We start from the raw sequence: 12,867 nt of genomic DNA on the forward strand, positions 1-12,867 counted from the left end.
TGAACTGCAGTCAGATGAGATCTTGTCTGGTCATATGTTAGTAAAAACGAATCTTCTTGTCCTGTCAGCCGTTAATACTGTGCTCGTAGCGCGTGCTTTTTAAGTGCATGCAAAAATATGCCGGTGCACACTGTATTAGGCAATAGCCTATTAAAGCGCTGTATCATATTCAAACCCAAATGAAACTATGAGTGTGTAGTTAGTCGTAGTTATGTCGTCAGTTAAGCAAAGAAATTACAAAAAAGCCGACTAAAGCTGTCTTAAAACATGTAAGTGTTTATTATTTAAGAGTCACATTTAAAGCAGTGACAGATCCGCTTCAAGTTCAGCAGCGGCAGCTTTTAAAGTAACAGCAGCCAAAATATTCTAATAACCAGCTGCTGTGATGTCTGTTAATCAAAGAACAAATTTAAAAAAAATCAAAGTCAATCAATAACTTCTGTAGTTTTAGGCTTTATCTTTTATTTATTTTAGATTTTAGTGTTAAGTTCAGTCAAGTCAAAAAAGTTTAGTCAACTTAAAAAGTTGTACTAAGTGACAACTGAGATATTTGAGTTGATTCAACTTAAAATTTTAAGGCAGCTGGGTAACTTAAACCAATTTTTTAAGTCAGCTCAAATATCTATGTTGTCACTTAGTACAACTTAACATTTCAAGTTGACTAAACTTGTTTGAGTTGACTGAACATAAAATTTCAAGGCAGCAGGGTAACAAATTATTTTAAGTTGACTCAACAAATTGTGTGTGTTTTGTTGTTGTTGTTTTTTACAGTGTACCACGTGCAAGGCCCGGAAAGGTAGTAAGGACATTAATTAGATAGTCCATGTGACATCAGCGGTTCAACCTTAATTGTGTGAAGCTACTAGCTCTTTGGGTTCAAAGAAAATTCACTAGCTTCATAAAATTACAGTTAAACCACTGATGTCACATGGACTGTTTCAACAATATCCTTACTACCTTTCTGGGCCTTGAACATGTCAGTTGCACTGCTGTCTATGCAGGGCCAGAAAGCTCTCAGACAGGTTTGGAAAGACATGACAGGGCAATTTTTGAGACATGAGAAATGTAATTTTTGGGTGAACTATCCCTTTAAAGAATTTTCAGCACAGCACAAGGGTTAAGTCTTGGTGTGAATTAGCATTAAATAAATAGTCTGAGCCAGGTTTAAGTATTTATATGATGTGACATGATCGTCTGTCCAGTGTCCAGTGTTATGGGGTCAGAATCTCCAGCAGCTATTAAAAATTTGTAAACATAAATCAAACTAAAGTCGCTGCGGTACCGGGTTATAGACTGTAAGAGGATGAGCGTCTCGCTCAAGGGCTTGACAGTGTTCACCCTGCGGGCGTATGAATGGACAATGCCCTACCTGGTTACTAGCCCATGGCGTCCATTCTTTAGCAGCGTGGCATTTTCTAACACTGTTTAAAATTTTATGCCTGATTAGGGGCTAGAATATGTCATTTAATTTCATGGTTAGATGTGATTCCTTGCAAAGTCCTTGCTCTGGCAGCCACCAGATAAAAAAAAGAGTGAGTAATTTGCCAAATAACACAGTTGAAATGTGAATTGTATGGAAGGCCACATCAATACACCAGTATATGAGGGGTGCGCTCAATGTGAATGAAGCAATGCAAACAGCAAACTCAAGCAAATGAAGGCTGCATGCAAAGATAACAGTGGACAGCAGCTCTGTTTATTTTCAGCTGTCCAGTCAGGATGAGGGCAGTTAATCTGTTCCGCCAAAAATCAATAAACCCAGAGTTCAGCTCAAATGAGCCTTTCCCCGAATGTGGCTCTGAAAAACAGAAAAGCTATGATTCCAGAGAACAGCAAATGTAAGTTGGGAGTTACATTAACATTATATATGTCATTTCAGTGAGACTCATGCAAGCAGGCTTAACTTTTTCTTGGTTGATCTTTCCAGATATCAGTTTGCCATGTACAATATTTTATTAAAATTTTTGTTTAATGAAATCAAATGGAGAAAGTGGAGTCATTTATCTCCTGAAGTAGAGGCGAAGACATTTAATGCTCGAAAGCAAATCCAGCACATTTATTTCAATTTCTGAGCAGTTATAGACTGTTAAAAATCTGTATTTGCCTAGTAGATGTGTTCAGCAAATATTCAGTGGGTGGGATCTTTCCGTACTGACTCACCTACTCACTGCAGAGTAACATTATGTTCCATAAATTATTGCTCTTCAGGGCTTTGAATGTTCGACAGTGTTCCTTTTCCCCACTTTCTGCAGTTTAATTAATCTTCTCACAAAGGCTGATTTGAAGTTGAGTCTGCTCCATCCCTGGTTCTTTAAATCGTTAAATTCATAATATCTATTCATGCAAAGATTATTCAAATTCCGAAATTGTCAGACATTCACTCTGTATTGTATTGCCAGCTAAAGAACATATGTTTGCAGCAGGCTGGCAGAAAGCAAAAGAAGAGGTTTCAGAAATTGTCTCCTTTACAGATTAAATTATGCAAATGAATGGGCTTTTCATGTTCAATTTGGTAATGTAATATAAAACTTCAAAGGATCTGATTACACTTTTCACAGCAAAACACCTGTGACTGCTGCTAATTCCAAAATGGATGTTCATTCACATCAAAGGCATCTCATTATCCATGCATATCAATGCCTTCAAAAGCTCAATTTATTGTACTTAGTCAATTAAATTGAGTTGTGCATTCATGGCTTTGGCAAGAAGAGAACGCATCAGCTATGATAAAATTCTCAGAGGAGGTTTTCGATTCAAAGAGGTCTTTAAACAGTGCGTCTAGAGATGACCGAGTCCTTTTAAATTGATGAGCAAATTTATGATGTGATCCCAAGCATGTAATGCTTTATAGCAGTTAACAAATGCCGATTGGCATGTGTTCTTCCGTTCTGTTTGATACCCAGCCCTCGCGTAGTGTTATTTAATTTGTTCTATTATTTATATTGTATATTCCTGCAAATAAAAATCATCTTGTATATAATCACGGCTGTGACCTCGGCTGTTTCAGACTCATTTAAATTCGTCACGTCATCCTAATGCAGGATCTGTGTTGTGGCATTTTAATAAAAGACATGCTTGTACAGCATGACATTAAAACCGCACTGACATTTTGGATATTAATGCTGTGCATGCTGTTTCCTATCATAACATACAGCTCAAATGTTTCGCTTTGATTCTATAAAAAATTTCACAGCTGTTCTGTAGGAAGTCGGTGTATTTACAAACCAGTGGTTTGGACCCGGTCCTCATTGTACACGAACGTTGCGTGTTTTTTGGTACCACAAATATCTAATCAGCCTCATATGTTCCTCAAATTATTTCTCAATGCTCTGCTGGTGTGCCGTATATGAAATAAGCATGCAGTACAAAAGAAAATCACGTTTTTATTGCATTCAATTTAGCCTGTTCATATTTGTCCATTTGTTGGCCTCTGAAACTGGACATTTTTTTTTATCATATTGAAGAGCTTTTTTAATCTAGAAATTAGTTAATCTATTTGTGAAACTGGTCCAGTTTTCTATTATGATCTATGCAAACTGGTGAACCTTCATAACTAAAAATGAGCAAGACCCGTTCTGAGGCTTTCATGCCAAATTCATTAGCTGCCAGGAGGCTGAGTGGATTGACTGAACATAAGCAGACCAGAACCTTGCGGGACTATTAGGCCATGGATTGGAATGATCAGTATGTGATGAGCAATTGGAAGGGTGTTAGGATTGGGCTGCGGGGAGCCGCTGGGTTCATTACACCAGTTCATCTTCTGTTGTGCGCTCGTGTCAGCTCTTCCCCCAGAAGTCCACTCTGCTGTCCGCCCCGTTCCAGCTCCAGCCTCTCTAATCATTTTGCGGGCCGGAACAGGCCTTTCCACTACCTCACATCGGGCACCGTATCTGACAGCTCTGACTACGTGCGGTTCAGGCCAGGTGCTCTGAGAGTAGCTGACCATCCCGGCCAAAATCAGTTTGAATCATTGATAAAATGGCCTGGTTACTGGTTAGGGAATGAGCAGTTCTCTATTTCCTTTGAAGAAAGATTGGTTCTCAGATGTGATCTTATGAACGATTTTCAGCTATGATCTTTCGGCCTTTGTGGATTGGGTTCAACTCAGGGCGGCACATAATCAATCACCTGTGAATCTGTGCCCTTTGAGAAGAAGTAAGAGTTGCTTAAATCTGTAGTCAGGGATTATGCACTCAATGAACACAAATAGTTAGAATCTAGTCCCGTTTTTCATGGCGTCAGTTTTCCATGCCTAGCTGGATAAACTGACTATTCTTAAAGGGATAGTTCACCCAAAAATAAAAATTCTGTCATTAATTATTCACCCTCATGTCGTTCCAAACCCGTAAGACCTTTGTTCATCTTCAGAACACAAATTATGATATTTTTAATGAAATCCGAGAGCTTTCTGACCCGATGACACGTTCACACAGAATATCCATCTCTCTTAGTTCATTGTCTGTATGTTCTGGTTCAAGTAAGTAAGGCTGGGCAAAAGTCATGCTTCTGTTGAAATTTTCAGACATGTTTACAAAGACTGTTTTAATGTACAGTGTGCATCTTCTACTTGTAAACAAGGATTGCATTCGGGTTCTATGTCTGAACGCCGGCTCCAAATGTATGCGTCATGATATTGTCGTGAACGTGTTGAAAACTGACATGGATGAGAAGAAATAGTTGAAAAAAGTTATTTTTGTTTTCTTTGCGCACAAATAATTGTTGTAGCTTCATAACATTACGTTTGAACCACTGACGTCAAATGAACTATTTTAATGCTATTCGTACTACCTTTCTGTGCCTTGAACGTGGTAGTTGCATTGCTGTCTAAGCAGGATCAGAAAGCTTTCATCAAAGATCTTACCTTGTGTTCTGAATATGATCAAAGGTCTTACAGTTTTGGAACAGCATGATGGTGAGTAATTTTCCTTTTTGGGTGAACTATCCCTTTAAAGCTGAAGTGTGTCATTTCTGTAGATAAATGAATGGATGGATGTACGTATAGATAGACTGATTTATTGTAGTAGGGTGAGGTTTAGTGTGTAATCCATTTCCATAGAAATAAGACTCTGCTTCCTCATTGGCCTGTTCTTTGTTTTTCATGTTATGAGTTTTGGGTCGCTGCACTCGTATGATTTATTCTCTTCTGTCCCCAGAGGAAATGTGAAAAGGGCATTGAATGTCACCAGAGAGTTCCGGATCCCTTGTGATTGACAGATACCCTTGCTCAGACGGCCATCGTATGAAATATGAATGCAATTGTGTATACATTATGCTTGAAAAACTCGCGTCGATTTTTTCACTCTTCATTTATTCTTCATATTTCATTACTTCATATTCAGTCTTTGGGAGTGACTAACTAAAAGTAGGGCGCTTCTACCTTAACTGCATTTTTTAGTAGTGTGACCAGTAGCTCAGATCTATTCAATGCAGTGTAGCTTTTTCAGCAACTTTTCTGGTGTGTTTTGGCATACCAAGATGAATCGTTGTCTTTTTTTTGTTTAATGCCACATTGCTCTGAATAACTAAGGCAATTATCAAACTCACTCTCCAAGAACATCTTCTCTTCCTTTAAAGGGGACATCGGATGCAAAATTCACTTTTACATGGTGTTTGCATATACATGTGTCTTAGCTGCGTGTGGACACAACTACCCTATAATGATAAAAATCCTTTTATGTCTTATTTTTAAATCCCCAAAATATCTTAACAGTCTTAGTTATCAGACCCTTTTGATTTTATGAGCAGTATGATATCATACTCTTCAGGCCCCGCCCACGATGGCTGACGGACTGTCATGTCTTAGCATATTTCCGCCTTCATCTCGTAAGCAATGCAGGTGTTTTGTAGTTAAATGTAAAAATGAACATACAAGTCTTTATTTTCTCCCAACATCAGAGCCACTGAGGATGAAAGGGGTGGGGTGAGCAGTAGCTCATTATCATTTAAAGAGACATGCATCAAAACAGGCTGCTGTAAACAAAGTTTAAAAATTGAAAAAGGTGTTGTTTTACAAAACCACTGAGTCTAAGGGTGCTTTCACACCTGGTTCTTTGTCCCCCTTAGCTCGGTTCGTTTGGGCATATGTGAACATGGCAATCACGCACCAAAACAATCGGTCCAAGATCGCCTGAATGAGGTGGTCTCGGCTCGATTGAAAACTAACTCTGGAGCAGTTCGGCTGTAGTGACAAAGCAATCCGATCCAACGGAACAAACCAACCTGGCTGTGTCACATTGTATAATGGGTAATTACAGTTCTGTGAACAGCAGTAATACCACTTAAATTGTACCTGTGAATGTCTGTGTGTGGGCACATCTTCGCCATTCAAAATAAAAGAGCGCCAGGACTCCTGCTCAAAAATGCAACAATAAGCCTGCAAAGCTGTTGTTGTTCCATCCTGACGGATGTCAGCTGAGCGGAATCCCCTGAAAATAAACCATGGAACTTTGATCAATGAAAGGACAGTTTACTCGTGCATGACGTGTATTAACACATTTGGTCCATTTAGAAACTGTTGCTGTGTAAAAGCGAACTGTACCAAGAATAAAAAGCAACATTGTAATAATTTTAATCCCTGTTCCGAAACAAAGCAATCAATCTACAGGTGTGAAAGCACCCTAAGACTCCTAAACAGATATTTTACTGCTGGTTTTTGTTACAAATTTTGTAGGAACAGTAATAGTTTAATTTATGACAAGAGTGCACCTCAAAAATCTGCATCATAACAGGAGTTCTGACCTTTGTCACAAAAAGTCTTGTTTCGCTGCCTTTTTCTCTATCATGTTTTAGAAATCATCAGAAATTATATTTCAACTGAAAGCATAAAACCTCAAAATTCATCCTGTGAAAGCCCTTTTAAATTCAGACATTACATTACCATGGAAATGAGACCTCAAAATCATATTTCAAAATGTATTTGTTCATGAATTATAACAATTAATTTTGGATTGCAATTTCATGTCTGTGTTCAAAAATAGAGGTGACAGTTAAAGGGTTAAGTAAATATTACTTTTTTGTAGACAAATACGTGCTGTTCATTGTCATTTTCTTGATTCAGCTGCAGGCAACCTGGCTATATTTTGTACCAATATTTTGTACTGAAAAATACTGAAATTATGTTAGTTTCTTTGTTGTAATTCAGCTACTTTGATACAAGTAACTTGTATCTACAGTTTTCAAGAACTTTTACCAGCTATTCATAGTACATGGTATATTTTGGTACTTTCTCTTTGCTCACGCTCTTTCTCCAAACTTATTTATTTCTCAGCTCTTTCTCTCTTGTCTGTTGTTCTCTGCCTTCATGGATACAGTTGCTGAATCTAGATGTTTTTTTTTCAGACAAACTCTACAGCACTTGTTCTTGTTTGCAACCCCAATGTGAAAAATGTTTCCTGTCTTGGCTTCTCCATGTTGAAGGCCACAGGTAATTGAAAGAATAATTTATTAATATATTTTGATACAAATCAAAACTAACGACCTACCCTCTCAGGAAATTACAGCAGTGGGATGTGGGTGTACATTAAAGGTCTGGGGCGCACTGCTGAGTGGCATTACTCAAATAGCAGCAGGTCTGGTGCAGGCTAGCAAGGGCTGTTAATAAAGGCTTGCTGACATGCTTTCCATCACTGCTAATAGAGATATTGTCATAGGCTGCCATTTCCCAGCCCAGCAGCCCCCCTGAGTGAATGGATGAGGCCTGGCCAATGCCGCTATCTATCCTCATCCCGGGTCATGACGCGAACGCTGCGCTGAATATCCACTACAATACTTCAGGTCCGACCCCTCGTGTATCACAGCACAGATCAGACACCAGAAACCGTACCGAGATGATCTGATGCACTATTGCACTTTCCAAGGAAGCTACATTAGCGCTATGAAGATATGAAGCTGGTATTTTTATTCAGATTTCTGGTCATTAATGGTTTCATTTTCTACTTTCCACCACAGAAATCCATCCCAATATGACTCCACAGCGAGACCTTGGTGCCGTGTCCTGTGAATCCTGCCCGGAATTGCTGTTTTATTGAGGCAATATTCTCTCTAAATAATAATCAGACTTTTATTGCGTCGTTCATGCTCGGAGCTGGGGGAGTTTCTTGCACCATTGGTTTATTGTGCCCCGGTTGCTCTTTTCAACTCTGTTCTCTAGTTGGAGGAAAATCCAGAAGTAAAAAGCATATGAGCCTGTATTTATCATTATTTACCATTTGATCATTTGAAGCAACATGACATTATCCCCACACTTACTTCTCTCCATATGCGTTTCATGAGAATAATTTAAATATTTTATCACATTTAAAAAATTCTCTATCAAAAGTTGTTGATCCCTGAAGACACAATCCCAAAAATGGCATATGGGGCAAAATTGGTTTCAAGTTTTTGGATGTAGACATGGAAAATAATTTGATTTTTGATGAATCAGTGCCAGGTGCATAAATTCTGCTTACTTTTATTTTCTAATTATTATAAGATTGAAACTGCAAAATGGAACCCCATATAATTATGTAAAGATATGGTTGATGTAAGATTTTTATTTGTTCCAGTTGCAGTTTGCAATCCAATTGTAAAATATAAGCTGGGGGAGTTTCTTGCACCATTGCTTTATTGTGCCCCAGTTTCTCTTTTCAACTCTGTTCTCTAGTCTGAAGAAAATATAAATTAACAAAGCATTTATTTGAGATTATGTCCATCATTATTTACCATTTGATCAGTTTAAGCAACATTGGATACCAGCACTTCCAACCTTTGTTTCATGATAAAAATTTAGAGCTCTGCTTTAATCAAATCTACAAAAAGTCACCATTAAAAACAGTTGTTGTTTTTTTGAAGACACCGTCCCAGAAGGACCTACAGGAGTAAAACTGGCAGCTTCAAAAGTTGTTAGATCTAGACATGCAAAACAATTAGCATATTGTAAGATTGAAATTGCAAAATGTATTTTTAGTAACCCATTTAATTACGAAAAGATATGGTTAGTGTCAAATTTGTATTTGTTTGCCTGTTTGTTCCAATCGCAATTCACAATCCAATTGTGAAATATAAGCTGGGGAGTTTCTTGCACCATTATTTTATTGTGCCCCAGTTGCTCTTTTCAACTCTATTCTCTAGTCTGAAGATGCAAAAGAACAAAGCATTTATTTGAGACTGTATTCATCATTATTTATTATTTATTGATCAGTTGAAGCAACATGGGATACCAGCACTTATATACCTTGTGTTTCATGATAAGAATTTAGAGCTCTACTTTCATCCAATTTACAAAAATTCACTATCAAAAGCTGTTGTTTTCTGAAGACACCATCCCAGAAGGGCCTACAGGAGTGAAATTGGTCGCTTCAAAAGTTGTTAGAGCTAGACATGCAAAACAATTAGCATTTTCGGATAACAAATCAGTACCAGTTGCACAAATTATTGTAAGACTGAAATTGCAAAATGTATTTTTAGTAACCCATTTAACTATGAGAAGATGATTGGTGTCAAATTTGTATTTGTTTGCCTATTTGTGCCAATCACAGTTTACAATCCAATTGTGAAATATACAGTTGAGGTCAAAGGTTTACACCCCCCCTTTCAGAGTCATTAAAGTGTTAATTATTTTACCAAAATAAGAGGGATCATACAAAATGCATGTTGTTGTTTATGTTTATATTGTTTATTTAGTACTGACCTGAATAAGATATTGCACATCAAAGACGTTTACATAAAGTCCACAAAGGAAAATGATAGCTGAATTTATAAAAATTACCCAGTTCAAAAGTTTACATCCCCTTAATTCTTAATACTGTTGTTACCTGAATGATCCACAGCTGTGTTTTTTTTTTTTTTTTTGTTTAGTGATAGTTGTTTATGAGTCCCTTGTTTATCCAGAACAGTTAAACTGCCCGCTGTTCTTTAGAAAATTCCTTCAGGTCCCACAAAATCTTTGGTTTTCCAGCATTTTTGTGTATTTGAACCCTTTCCAACAATAACTGTATGATTTTGAGATCCATCTTTTCACACGGAGGACAACTGAGAGACTCATATGCAACTATTAAAGAAGGTTCAAACACTCACTGATGCTCCAGAAGGAAAAAACATGCATTAAGAGCCGGGGGGGTGAAAACTTTTGAACAGAATGGAGACGTGTACATTTTTCTTACTTTCTTAAATATTTTTTTCATTTAGTGCTGCCATTCAGAGGCTACAGAAGATAGTTACATGTTTCCCAGAAGACAAAATAAGTTACATTTACCCTGATCTTTAAAGTCAAAAAGTTTTCACCCCCAGATTTTTCTGATGAACAGCGAGTATGGGTCCCTCGTTTAACAAGGGATTCTTAAACAACTATCACTAAACAAAAAAAAAAAAAAAAAAAAAAAAAAAACACACACCTGTGAATCATTCAAGTAACAACACAGTATTAAAAATCAAGGGGATGTAAGTTTTTGAACCAGGTCATTTTTATAAATTCAACTGTTTTCTTTTGTTGACTATATGTAAACATCTTTTATGTGAAATATCTTATTCAGGTCAGTACTAAATAAACAATATGCATTTTGTATGATCCCTCTTATTTCGCAAAATAATTAACCTTTTTTATGATTCTGAAATGGGGACCTCAGCTGTAAGCTGGGGGAGTTTATTGCACCATTGTTTTATTGTGCCCCAGTTGCTCTTTGAAAATGCGAAAGAACAAAGCATTTATCTGAGTCTGTATTTATAATTTTTTACCATTTGATCAGTTAAAGTAACATGACACTATACCAGCACTTCCAACTTTTGTGTTTCATGTTAAGAGTTTAGAGCTCTTTCATCATATTAAAAAAAAAATTCACTATAAAAAGCTGTTGTTTTCTGAAGACACCATCCCAGAAGGGCCTAAAGGAGCAAAATTGGCTGCTTCAAAAGTTGTTAGATGTAGATATGCAAAACAATTAGCATTTTCTGATAATAAATCAGTGCCAGTTGCATAATTTCTAGTTATTACTGTAAGATTGAAATTGCAAAATGTATTTTTAGTAACCCGTGTAATTATGTAAAGATATGGTTGGTGTAAGATTTATTTGTTTGCCTGTTTGTTCCGATCGCAATCCAATTGCGAAATATAAGCAGGGGGAGTTTTGTGCACCACTGCTTCATTGTGCCCCAGTTGCTCTTTTCAACTCTGCTCTCTAGTCTGAAGAAAGAACAATGGATTTATTTGAGCCTGTATTTATCATTATTTACCATTTGATCAGTTGAAGCAACATGACACTGTCCCCGCACTCCCCTCCTTTGTGTTTTAACAGCCTAGCAGTAAAATCACTAATAATGAGGTGCACACTAAAAAGTTACGACGCGGTGAACACACTAACCGAACACTGTTGTGAAAGTCAACACTTTGAAATACGGCTTCTATTCTGGGATCCGGCTAAACAATGTGAAAACTCCATCTCCGTTTGGAAGCGGTTTACTGACACTCTCGCCTGGCTCGATGTGACATCTGACGGAATAATGAGTTGCTGTATTTCTCGGGAGGTCCAGCTGGGTTCAAGGGCATGCGCGATGGTCAGCCACGGCTGAGACTGCGACTCTGGCAGAGCCTGTTCCGTCTCATTATCTGAAATGACAAGAACCAGCTGTAAGAAATGCGAGCAGATGACTAGCGATTAATGATGATCTTTCTCTTCATTTTGTGGACTTCTGTGGAAAGGTCAAGGTTGCTACTTCCTGTCCTTTGCTTATGAAGGCGTGGGTTATGAATACAGAGTGACAAAATACCCTTGCAGAAGAGGACAGAGAAATTTTCCTGCCTTGCTTGAATACATGCACGTACTTAGAGCAGCTACAGGGAGACAAGTTTTGTGACAAGTTCCACAATTGATTTATACATCTTCATTTCGCAAAGCCCCCGTTTTAGGTTATCTAGGAAGCACTGCCATTTATATTCACTTTCTCTGTCACAAGGTGCTTTATTACTATTCTTATTTGCATAAATTTATACCATATTTACTCAACATGGCTAACAAATGGTGGCTGGCTTGCAAGGTTGCCATTCCGCTGCTTTTTGCCCTCTATAGCCATTTAGCAATTCCGCTGCTGTTTGCTGAACTGTCATGGTAAACTTTCTACTGTCCCCTGCTTTTTTGTCTTTCTCTCCGATGTCCTCTATGCTCAGGACATGCATATTCAAATAAAACCAAGACTGATTTGTTAATTAAGATTCAGTCAGAATGAATTTGTGCTGCTGGGACAAGAGAGACGCCCGTGCTTACCAATGTGAGCTCAGTTGTCTAACAGGAATTCAGAGCTCCACTTTCAACACGTTTACAAAAATTCATGACCAAAAACCATTGTTTCCTGAAGACATGATCCCTAAAGGGCCTACAGAGGTGGAATTGGCTGCTTCAACAGTTTTCTGATGATGAATCAGTGGCAGTTGCATAAATTCTTCTTAATTTTTTTAGATTCTAATTGTGATGATTGGTGAAAAATATGATTTATGTACCCTTTTTTGAGTTATTATTATTTTAATCAAAACAACCTAGCTGCAGTTTGATTTATATTACCTGGAATGATTTTTTTTTCTTTTTTTTCTTCTGTTTTTGCAAATGAACTCTTCATATATATATACAACAGTTCTTTCTGGTTCTCAAATCTGATTGGCTGAGAGGAGTGCAATATTGGAGTGATAACTGAACTCCAACCATTTAACCATTTATATTAATGTAGTTTAATGTAGTTTTATAGTGACAATATATTTGTTTATACTTCAAATATGTGGTTTGTTAATAAAGATACCACCTATTTAAAAATTTGCTTCGATGTTTTTGGAGACGTAAGCTCCAGGGCGTCAGTGGGCATTCAGCACCCATGAACCTGCCGAGAGCAGCCTTACCTCTGCCAGTT

General features: G+C 37.5%; 1 long non-coding RNA gene across 2 annotated transcripts in view; it reads left to right on the forward strand.

Moving 5' to 3' along the window:
• Positions 1–12,867, forward strand: part of LOC127179787 (uncharacterized) — a 53,476-nt gene that overhangs the window by 29,164 nt on the left and 11,445 nt on the right. The window contains exons 5-6 of one of the 2 annotated variants that reach the window (XR_007829554.1): positions 7,339–7,423; positions 7,948–9,052. The exons of the other annotated variant lie outside the window; for it this stretch is intronic. This is a non-coding gene — a long non-coding RNA (uncharacterized LOC127179787). Of the gene's footprint in view, positions 1–7,338; positions 7,424–7,947; positions 9,053–12,867 lie in introns of those variants that run through there. 2 annotated transcript variants of the gene reach the window in all.

Source organism: Labeo rohita, chromosome 17, assembly GCF_022985175.1.
Source record: "Labeo rohita strain BAU-BD-2019 chromosome 17, IGBB_LRoh.1.0, whole genome shotgun sequence".
In the NCBI taxonomy this organism is placed as follows: domain Eukaryota; kingdom Metazoa; phylum Chordata; class Actinopteri; order Cypriniformes; family Cyprinidae; genus Labeo; species Labeo rohita.